At 49.0% G+C, this 11,625-nt stretch overlaps 1 pseudogene; it reads left to right on the forward strand.

The window, feature by feature from the left end:
- Nucleotides 1-11,625, forward strand: part of LOC111967334 (mitogen-activated protein kinase kinase kinase kinase 4-like) — a 107,481-nt pseudogene that overhangs the window by 55,294 nt on the left and 40,562 nt on the right.

An 11,625-nucleotide genomic window follows, 5' to 3' on the forward strand; every position in this document is an offset into this window, starting at 1 on the left:
CTACAGTAGAGGATCCTGCAGGGTCAGGGTCTGCTATTTACAGTAGAGGATCCTGCAGGGTCAGGGCCTGCTAGCTACAGTAGAGGATCCTGCAGGACGTGCTAGCTACAGTAGAGGATCCTGCAGGGTCTGCTAGCTACAGTAGAGTCTCCTGCAGGGTCTGCTAGCTACAGTAGAGTCTCCTGCAGGGCTAGGGTTTTATAGATACAGTAGAGTCTCCTGCAGGGTCTGTTAGCTACAGTAGAGGATCCTGCAGGGCCAGGGTTTGCTAGATACAGTAGAGTTTCCTGCAGGGCCAGGGTTTGATAGATACAGTAGAGTCTCCTGCAGGGTCTGCTAGCTACAGTAGAGGATCCTGCAGGGCCAGGGTCTGCTAGCTACAGAGAGTCTCCCGAAGGGTCTGCTAGCTACAGTAGAGGCTCCTTGAGGGTCTGATAGCTACAGTAGAGGCTCCTGGAGAGTCTGATAGCTAATGTAGAGGCTCCCGAAGGGTCTGCTAGTTACAGTAGAGTCTCCCGAAGGGTCTGCTAACTACAGTAGAGGCTCCTGGAGGATCTGCTAGCTACATTAGTGTCTCCCGAGGGTCTGCTAGCTACAGTAGAGGCTCCCGGAGGGTCTGCTAGCTACAGTAGAGGCTCCTGRAGGGGCTGCTAGCTACTGTAGTCTCCTGCAGGGGCTGCTAGCTACAGTAGATGCTCCATTGAAAGCAGCCGTTTCCAGGCTGTAGCGTTGGCCACATGGCTCTGTTATCTATCTGTTTGGGGGCAGTACTGCAGGCCCGGGATGAGGCTTCAGAACGTCAGTGTCCTGTGTTTGTCTCTGTCGTTGTGTAGAGGAGGACCGAGCCTCCACCTCCACAGCCTCATCCTCAGCAGCAGCCCCAGCAGCAGCAGGGTAAAAAGTTCCACCGCACGCTGCCCAAAGACCAGACGCAGCTGCTTTCACTTCAGCACGACCACAGGCACAAAAAGAGGGAGCCCCACAAGGCTGCTAGCGCCACGCATAACTGCCCCGCAGATAGCCAGCGCAAAGTGGTAAAGTCCCCTGACCCTCCCCTTTGTCCCACTCCCGCTGTCTCCCTCAGCCCCCCTCCCCGCTACCTCTCTCTGTCCCACTGCCCTGTCTCTCTGTCTGTCCCACCACACTTTCTATCTCTCTGTCTGTCCCACTGCCCTGTCTGTCTCTCTGTCTGTCCCACTGCCCTCATCTGTTTCTTTGTCCCACTGCCGTGGGAGAATAAGAGAGAGATTGATGTTGAATCATCATGAAATCATAGATGAAAAAAATCCAGCTTACTATGGGATTCAGGATGTTGAATTGATTTAACTCAACTTCTCTTTTCTCTCTCTTTAGTCTTCATAGTCCAGATGTGCTACCTCCTGTGTAACCACTTCAACGAGGAATCTACACTGTTAAAAAATAAAGGTTGAATAGGAACCAAATAAAAGGTTCTTCCAGAGCATGCCATGGGGAACCATTTTGAGGTTATCTGAAGAACCTTAAATGGCGATGGTTCTCTGAGGAACCATAAAAAAATCCATGAGAAAACCAACAAAAAAAACAGAAATGTTTTGTCACTTCAGACCAGAATTGGATAGCCCTGCTGTAGGTGTTGGAGTGTTCTTTGCATGATTTCCCAGCCTGTCGAGTTAATTTTAGAGTTACCAGTACTACCATGACTGTAGTTTAGAGGTGACTGGTGTACGCATTCATTCAGTCTTCATCCTGTGACCTTCGACCAAGTCAGCTTTTAGTGATTATGTTATTCATTAAAATTAATTATTAGACAATACAATACATATTTATGGGGGCCTTATTATTTGAGAGTTTACCCTTATACACGGCCTCGAAACTCATAGCTTACGGCCACGTCAGGGCCTGCACGTCACCATTATGGCGGCTTGCAAAGTGATGTGTATAAGCCTATTTGAATCCATCCAGATTAGGAATATCCAACATTTGGAATTTGTATTCACCTTCAATTGTGCTCAGAATGACTGTCAGGGTTGAGGAGACTACCTTTAAAGATCTGAACTGGATCAACACATTATCAATAACAGAGCTGCAACACTAGAAATTTACACTTTGCAAATCAACACTAAGTCAACACTGGTCAAGTTGTGTTCTGCTATAAAAGGCACACATCAGGGCTTTTCCATTACATTTCAATAAACCTTTTAGATTCTGAAGAAGCGTAGATGCCACGTCTCAAGAACCCCCAACTGAGCTCAAAGGTGCTTACACTTGGCAAGAGGTTTTCCAAGAACCTTAAGAGCGACGGCAAGACCCTTTTTTTCAGTGTACTGTGGGGTGGAAATGTCTGGTGTGTGAATGGTGTGTGTGTGTGTGTGGTGTGTGTTGTGTGTGTGTGTGTGTGTGTGTGTGTGTGTGTGTGGTGTGTGGGTGTGGATGTGTGTGTGTGTGTGTGCTGTGTGTGTGTGTGTGTGTTGTGTGTGTGTGTGTGCTTCTTGCGGGTGGTGCGTGTGTGTTGCTTTAAATGGTGTGCTGATCATATGCCTGGGAGTGCCCCTCCTGATAATACCTCCTTCAGTTTCTTGAACTGGCATGACTTAAGCCTCTCTACAGTATTCAGTTTCAATGAGAAGCTGCATGGACACACAGGATCTGCTGCTGCCGTTATAGAGGATCCTGCGGGCTCTGCTAGCTGCAAGTAGGATCCTGCAGGGTCAGGGTCAGCTAGCCTTTGCAGTGAGGTCCTTGCAGGGTCAGGGTTCTGCTAGCTGCAGTAGACGGATCTCAGGGTCAGTCTTGCTATCTACAGTTAGAGATCGTTCTTAGAGTAGCTAGCGTGCAGTAGAGGATTCTTCTGCAGGTCAGGGTCTGCCTATCTACGTAGAGGATCCTGCAGGTCAGGTCTGCTCAGTGCAGTAGAGGATCCTGCAGGGTTCAGGGTCAGCTAGCTGCAGTAGAGTGATCCTTGCAGGGTCAGCTCAGCTAGCTGAGTAGAGGATCCTGCAGGGTCAGGGTGCTAGCTGCAGTAGCAGGATCCTGCAGGGTCAGGTTGCTATTTACATAGAGATCCCTCGCAGGGTCAGGGCCTGGCTAGCTACAGTAAGGATCCTGCAGGACGTGCTAGACACAGTAGAGATCCTGCCAGGTCTGTAGCTACAGTCAGAGCTCCTGCAGGGTCTTGCTTAGCTTACATAGAGTTCCTGCACGGGCTAGGTTTTATGAGATACAGAATAGAGTTCCTGCAGGGTCTGTTAGCTTACAGCAGGATCCTGCAGGGCCAGGGTTTGGCATAAGATACAGTAGAGTTTCCTGACAGGGCCAGGGTTTTGATAGATATCTTAGCAGTTTAGAGTCTCCTGCAGGGTCTGCTAGCTACGTAGAGGATCCTGCAGGGCCAGGGTTGAGAGCTACAGAGAGTCTCCCGAAGGTCTGCTAGCTACAGTAGAGGCTTCCTTGAGGGTCTGATAGCTACAGTAGAGGCTCCCTGGAGGTCTTGATAGCTAATGTAGAGCTCCCGAAGGGTCTGAGGTTTACAGTAGAGTCTTCGCCGAAGGGTCTGCTAACTACAGTAGAGCTTCCTGGAGGGTCTGCTAGCTACATTATGTGTTCTCCCGAGGGTCTGCTAGCTACAGTAGAGGCTCCGGAGGTCTGCTAGCTACAAGTAGAGGGCTCCTGAAGGGGCTGCTAGCTACTGAGTTCCTGAGGCTGCTCGTACAGTAGATGCCTCCATTGAAAGCAGCCGTTGTCCAGGCTTAGGCGTTGGCCACATGGCTCTGTTATCTATCTGTTTGGGGGCAGGTAGCTGCAGGCCGGGACTTGAGACTTCAGCACGTCGTGCTCCTGGTTTGTCTCTGTCGTTGTGTAGAGAGGACCGAGCCTTCCACCTCACAGCCTCGATCCTTCAGCAGCAGCCCAGCCAGCAGCAGGGTAAAAAGTTCCACCGCACCTGCCCAAGACCAGACCGCAGCTGCTTTCACTTCAGCACGACCACAGGCACAAAAAGAGGAGCCCACAATGCTGCTAGCGCACGCATAACTGCCCCGCAAGATAGCCAGGCAAGTGTAAAGTCCCCTGACCCTCCCCTTTGTCCCACTCCCCGCTGTCTCCCTCAGCCCCCTCCCCGCTCCTCTTCTGTCCCTCACTTGCCCTGGTGCTCTCTGTCTGTCCCACTCGCGACTTTCTATCTCTCTGTCTGTCCCATTGCCCTGTCGGTCTCTAACTGTCTGTCCACTGCCCGCAGCTGTTTCTTTGTCCCACTCCCGTCTGTCTCTCTCTAGTCCACCAGGCACCTGTCTGTCTCTTTGTCTGTCCCACTGCCCCTGTCTGTCTCTTGCCTGTCCCACGGTCCCTGTCTGTCTCTTCTGGTCCGGTCTCTTTGTTTTGTCTCATTGCTCTGTCTGTCTCTCTGTCTTCCCACTGCCCTGTCTTCTCTCTGTTCTGGTCCCCTGCCCGTCTGTCTCTTGTCTGTCCCACTTCCATGTTCTTTCCCTGTCTGCCCACCTTCCTGTCTGTTCTCTGTCTTGTCCACTACCCCGCTCTATCTCATGTTCTCTCCCACTGCACCTGTCTGTCTCTCTCTCATGTTCCACTGCCCCTGTTCCTGTCTCTGTCTGTCCCACTGCCCTGTCTGTCTCTCGCTGTCGGTTCCCACTGCCTCTCTCCGTCTGTCTCTTTGTCTGTCCCACTTCGCCTGTTTGTCTCTCGTGTCTGTCCCACCGGCTCCTGATCTGTCTCTTTGTTTGTCTCACTGCCTCTGTCTGTCTCTGTCTGCACCCCACTGCTCATGTCTGTCTTCTCTGTCTGTCCCACTTCTGTTTTTGTCTCTTGTCTGTCCTTACTGCCCCTGTCTGTCTCTTGATCCTGTCACACTGACCATGTCTGTTTCTCTGTCTGTCCCACTGACATGTCTTTTCTCTGTCTATCTCACTGCCCCGGTCTGTCTCTCTGTCTTCCCATATCTGTCTCTCGTGTCCTATCTCACTGCCCTCTAGTGTGTCTATGTCAGTACCCACTGCGCCTGTCTCTCTTCTGTTCTCGTCGCACTGCATGTCTGTTGTCTATGGTCTGTCCACTGCCCTGTTGTCTCTCTGTGGTTCCCACTATTGTCTGTCTACTTGTCTATCTCACTCACCTGTCTTGTTTCTATGTCTGTCCACTTAGCCGTGTTCTGTCTCTGTGTCGGTCCCACTGCCCATGTCTGTGTCTATGTCCTGTCCCACTGCCCTGTTGTCTCTCTGTCAGGTGCCACTTCCTGTCTGTCTCTTCTTCTATCTTCACTGCCCTGCTCTGTTTCTATGTCTGTCCCATGCCGTGTCTGTCGTCTACTGTCTGTCCCACTGCACATGCTGTGTCTATAGTCTGTCCCATGCCCTGTCTGTCTTCTCTGTCGTGTCCCACTTCCCCTTGTCTTGTCTCCTCCTGATCTATCTCACTTGCCTGTCTTGTTTCGATTGTCTGTCCTATGCCCTGTCTGTCTCTCTGTCTGTTCCCACTTCCCTGTCTTGTTTCTCTGTCCAGCATGTGTGTTTGTTTTTGGTGGTCATTTTCTGTCTGATATCCAAGTGTCTCGTTTTGTGTATTAGTGATATTTGATTTTCCAGTATGTCTTAATCTGCTCTGACCCAGATGTCCAGGTGTCAGGTGCTTCTGACTTGCTCTTCCATGCTTAGCTCAGATGGAGATGGACAGGTGAGGTTTCTGACTGCTCTTCATTGTTGCTCAAGATGGAGGATGGACAGGGTGAAAGTTTCTTACTGCTCTTACCATGTTGCTCGATGGAGATGGACAGGTGTAGGTTTCACCTGCGGCTCTTTTCATGTTGCTTTTCAGATGGGGGGGGGGGGGATGGGAAAAAAAACCAGGGTTGGGGGGTAGGTGTTTTCTGACCCAGCTCTTCCATGTTGCTAGATGAGATGGACAGATGAAGTCTTCTGACTGCTCTTCCATGTTGCTCGAGTGGAGATGGACAGGGTGAAGTTCTGACGTGCTCTTTTTCATGTGCTCAGGATGGAGATGGACGGGTGATTTCTGACTGCTCTTCCATGCTGCTCAGATGGAGATGGACAGGTGAAGGTTTTTACTGCTCTTCCATGTTGCTCAGATGGAATGGACAGATGAAGGTTTCTGACTGCTCTTCGGTTGCTCAGATGGAGATGGACAGGGTGATAGGTTTCTGACTGCTCTCATGTTGCTCAGATGGAGATGGACGGTGGAAGGTTTCTGACTGTCGTCCATGTTCTCAGATAGGAGATGGGAGCAGGTGAGGTTCTTACTGCTCTGTCCATGTTGCTGCAGATGGAGTGGACAGGGTGAAGGTTTCTGATGCTCTTCCATGTTGCTCAGATGGAGATGGACGGTGAAGTTTCTGACTGCTCTTCATGTTGCTCAGATGGAGATGGACAGGGTGAAGGCTTTTGACAGCTCTTGCCATGTTGCTAGATGGAGTGGACGGGTGAAGGTTTCTGACGCTCTTTCCATGTTTGCTCAGATTGGAGATGACAGGGTAAGGTTTCTGACTGCTCTGTCATGTTGCTCAGATGGAGATGGACAGGGTGAAGGTTTCTGACGGCTCTTCCATGTTGCTTCAGATGGAGATGGATAGGGTGAAGGTTTCTGACAGTCGTCCATGTTGCTCAGATGGGATGGCACAGGGGGTGAAGGTGCTGACTGCTCTTCCATGTTGGCTCAGATGGAGATGACAGGGTGAAGGTTTCATTGACTGCTCTTCCATGTGCTCAAATGGAGATGGACAGTGTGTAAGGTTTCTGGACAGCTCTTTTCATGTTGCTCGATGGAATGGGGACAGGGGGAAGGATTTTTGGACAGCCTTTCCATGTGAGCAGTGGAGATGGAAGGGTGTAGGTTTCTACTGCTCTTTCATGTTGCTCAGATGGAGTGGACAGTGAAGGTGTCTGGACTGTCTTTTCATTGTTGCTTCAGCTGGAGATGGACGGGGTGAGGTTTCTGACTGCTCATTTTCGATGTTGCTCAGATGGAGATGACAGGTTGAAGGTTTCTGACAGCTGTCATGGGCCACCTGAACAGAGTGCTGAACTGGGATGCCCTCCCCCTGCGTGTCCATATCCAGACGTGACTCTGGGGCAGCTCCAGCCCGTTGTACCCCCTGCCACGCATAGGGCTGCCATACCAGGTAACGTAGCCCACCCCCCTCCGAAACCAGGTACCCTAACATCCACCAATCAATCAATCAATCCCAATACTTTATTTGCCAGTTTGGAAATCATTATGTAGTACATGGCATATAAAAATGTACTTACAGTGTACATTACAATCATACTTAACTTAACACAGTTATTTTAAGAAGCTGCCAAACATATTCACGTAAAGGGTTAAGCACACAATCCGAGAAAGGTTTGCCTCTCTTTAGCAGTCACTGTGAATTTAAGATGACAAATCTCTGTAATAAATGTCATTCTGTTTCTGATTATAAGTACAGACCTCTTGCAGACCCATATTGAACAAAAATTGTGGTCATGCTTCAAAATATATTTTGATCATTGCAACATATTTTGTTACTTTCTACAGTTTGTGTCAGCGTTTTGTGGGAAAGGTTACAATGTAGGATCTTAGTTTTACCTATATTGTCACAGCACAATTAATCTCAGTAACAGGATTTGAACGTATCAGTTCAGCTGGGCAAAAAAGTATGCTACATGAAAAGTTTGCAATACTGTTAAGCTTGCGTATGCAGAAATCACTCCACATTTTCCTGGTTGCTAAACGATAATAGTTTGCCTAAGTTTTAGTTTATGTCACAGAAAACAAAACACGCGTAAAAAGGAAAAAAACAAGTGACAACAGAACCGAGAAGAGCGACGCACAACGGAACTGGGGAACAAGACGCCTAGCAGGCAGAGAAATTTGACCCAACTGACTTGTGGAAAAGTGTTGTGGAATCTAGTTACAATTGTCCACTGAGCTTCAGCAACGGTGTGGCTGTGAAATCCGAATCGCACTAATTGAAAAAGAGGCGGTTGTCCACATACCTGCCTGCCAGCCAGTGTATATTTACAGCGGTTTAGATGTACAATATTTCTCTTTACTATTACTTTTAACTTATGTTTGGTCACAAAACTAAAAATTGGAGCAAACTATTATAATTTTGCACCAGAGAAATGTGGAGGTCGAATTCGAGATTCTGACCGCAAACGTTAAGTATTTGCAACTTTCATACTGATTAGCAGTACTTTTTTGCCAGCTGACGACCCTGAAGTTCATCTTACTGCAGGATTATTTGTGGCTGTGCCAATATAGGGTTAAAATTAAGATCCTACATCTGTACCTTCCCAACAGAACAGCTGGACACAACTGTAGGAGAGTACAAAATATGTTCGCAATGATCCAAATATTATTTTGAAAGCCTTATGACACACATTTGATTGTTCAATGGGGTCTTGCAAGAGGTCTTGTAACTTCATATAAACAGAAACAGAAATGACATACAGGATTTGTCATCTTAAATTCACAGTGACTGATAAAGAGAGAATGCTATTTCTCGGATTGCTTTGTGCTACCTTTATACTTTGAATAGTGTTTGGCAGCTTCTTAAAAATACACTGTTGTTAATGTTAAGTATTGTGAATGTAATGTACACTGTAATTGACATTGTAATATGTACTTAGCTACATTAATGGATTTTTCCAAGTAACTGGGGCAAAATAAAATATTGATTGATTTGATTGATTGGTGGAGTTAGGTACCCTGGTTTCGGCAGGGGTTTTGGGCTGGCTACTGTTACCTGTTGAATATGGCAGCAGCCTCTGCGTGCAGGGGTTACAGGGGCTGGACGCTGTCACCAGAGCTCAGTCTGGTGATGGACACGCAGGGAGGGGCAGTCCCATCAGCCTCTGTTCAGGTTGGCCTGACAGCTGTCAGAACCTTCACCCTTCGCATCTCCATCTGAGCAACATTGAAAGCAGCAGTCAGAAGGAAACTTCACCCTGATTCCATCTCATCTGAGCAACATGAAAGAGCAGTCAGAAAGAAACCTTCACCCTGTCCATTCTCATCTGAAGAACATGAAAAGAGCAGTCAGAACCTACACCTTCCATCTCCATCTGAATCAAACATGGAAAGCTTGTCAGAATCCTTCCCCTTTGGTCCATTCTCCATCTGAGCAAACAATGAAAGAGCTGTCAAAACCTTACACACTGTCCATCTCCAATCTGCCAACATGGAAGAGCAGTCAGAAACCGTTTCACCGGCCTGTCCATCTCCATCTGAGGCAACATGGGAGCAGTCAGAAACCTTCCGACCCTGTCCATCTGCATCTAGCAACGATGTGAAGACCTGTCAGAAAGAGAAGAAACCTCAGCCCTATCCATTCATAGCTGAGCGAACATGGAAGACGTTCAAACCTTCACCTGCCTGCTGCCATCTGAGAAACATGAGAAGAGCAGTCAGAACCTTCACCTGTTCCATTTCATCGTTGAGCAACATAGGAAAGCGAGTCAGAAACCCTTCACCCTGTCCATCTCCATCCTGAGCAACATGAAGTAGCGGTCAGCAACCTTCACCCTGTCCATCTCCAGCTAGCAACATGGCAAGAGCAGTCAGAAAGACCTTCACGCCTGTCCCATCTCCACTCTGAGCACATGGTAAGAGCAGTCAAAACCTTCACCCCTGTCCATTTCCTCTGAAACATGAACGAGAGTAAGAAACCTTCACCCTGTCCTATTCTCTCATACTGAGGCAAATGGAAGAGCACGTCATAACCTGCCCTGTCCATCTCCACTCTGGCAATCGATGAAAGAGCAGTCAGAACCTTCACCCTGTCCATCTCCATCTGAAGCAACATGGAAGGAGCAGTCCAGGAACCTTCAATCTGTCCATCTCCATTCTGAGCAACATGGAAGAGCATAAGAAAACCTTCACCCTGTTCCATCTCCATCTGAGGCAACATGGAAGAGCAGTCAGAAACTCTTCACCCTGTCCATCTACCATCTGAAGCAACATGAAAGAGCAGGCAAAACCTTCACCCTGTCCATCTCCATCTGCAGCAACCATGGGAAGAGCAGTCAGAAACCTTCACCTGTCATCTCCATCTTGAGCAACATGGAAGAGCTGTACAGAAACCTTCACCCTGCTCGCTCTGCCATCTAGCAACATGAAGAGCAGTCAAACCTACACACTGTCCATTCTCCATCTGAGCAACATGGAAGAGCCAGTTCAAGAAACTTTCACCCTGTCATCTCATCTGCACAACATGGAAGTAGCAGTCAGAGAACCTTCACCCTGATCCATCTCCATTAGCAACATGGAAGACAGTCAGAACCTGACACCTGGACACTGGAGTCAGACAGTATGGTACAGCATACTGGAAAATCCAAATATCACTAATAACCAAAACGAACACTGGATATCAGACATGAATGACCACACAAAACATACACAATGGTGGACAGAGAGACAGACAGGAAGTGGGACAGACAGAGAGACAGACCAGGGCAGTTTAGGACAGAATAGAACGACAGGCAGTGAGGATAGACAGAGAGAACAGACGGGAAGTGGACAGGACAGAGAACAGACAGGCAGTGGACAGACAATAGACACAGACATGGCAGTCGGGCACAGACAGAAGAGACAGACACGGCGTGGGACAGACATAGAAACAGACAGGGCAGTGAGATAGACAGAGAGACAGACAGGATAGTGGCAGACAGAGAGACAGACAGGCAAAGGTGGGGGGACAGACATAACACAGGACATAGGCAGTGGACAGACACAGGAGCAGGACACGGCTGTGGGACAGACATAAAACCAGTACAGGCAGTGAGATAGACAGAGAACAGGACAGATAGTGGGACAGACAGAAACAGACAGAGCAGTGCTGGACAACATAGACACAGACCATGGCAGTGGGACAGACACACGAAGAGGACAGACAGGCACGTGGACTGACATTAGAACAGCGAGGCATGAGATAGACAGAGAGACAGGATAGTGGACGACAGAGAGACAACAGGGCAGTGGGATAGACAGAGAAACAGACAGGTCAGTGGAACAGACAGAGAATGAAACAGACATGTCAGTGGGGACAGCCATAGAGACCAAGCAGGGGGCGTGGACAGACAGAGAGTGGACAAAAAGGAAGGTTGGACGACAGAGAGACAGACATGGCAGTGGTCAGACAGAACAGGACAGAGGCAAGTGAGACAAAAAGAGACAGACAGGAGCCGTGGGACAGGCAGAGAGACAGACAGGAAGTGGGACAGACAAAGGAAGACAGACCGGGGCAGGTGGGACAGACAGAGAGAGACAGACAGGCAGTGGGACAGACAGAGACAGACAGGGCAGTGGACAGACAGAGAACAGACAGGTTGCAGTGAGAACTATAGAGATCAGACCGGTAGTGGGACAGCAGAGAGACAGAACAGGGAAGGTGGGCAGACAGGGGAACAGACCATGGAGTGACAGGACAGAGACAGACGGCAGGGTGGACAGAACAAGAGAAAGGAGCAGGGCAGTGGGGAACAGACAGAGAGACAAGACAAGAGGGAATGAGACCAAACAAGAGACCGACAAAGAGACAGACAGGGACCGTGGGACAGGCAAGAAGACAGACAGGGGCAGATGGGACAGAAAAGAGCAACAGGGGCGCTGGACAGGCAGACGAGACAGACTAGGGGCAGA

The sequence above is a fragment of the Salvelinus sp. IW2-2015 genome, linkage group LG8, assembly GCF_002910315.2.
Source record: "Salvelinus sp. IW2-2015 linkage group LG8, ASM291031v2, whole genome shotgun sequence".
NCBI lineage: Eukaryota > Metazoa > Chordata > Actinopteri > Salmoniformes > Salmonidae > Salvelinus > Salvelinus sp. IW2-2015.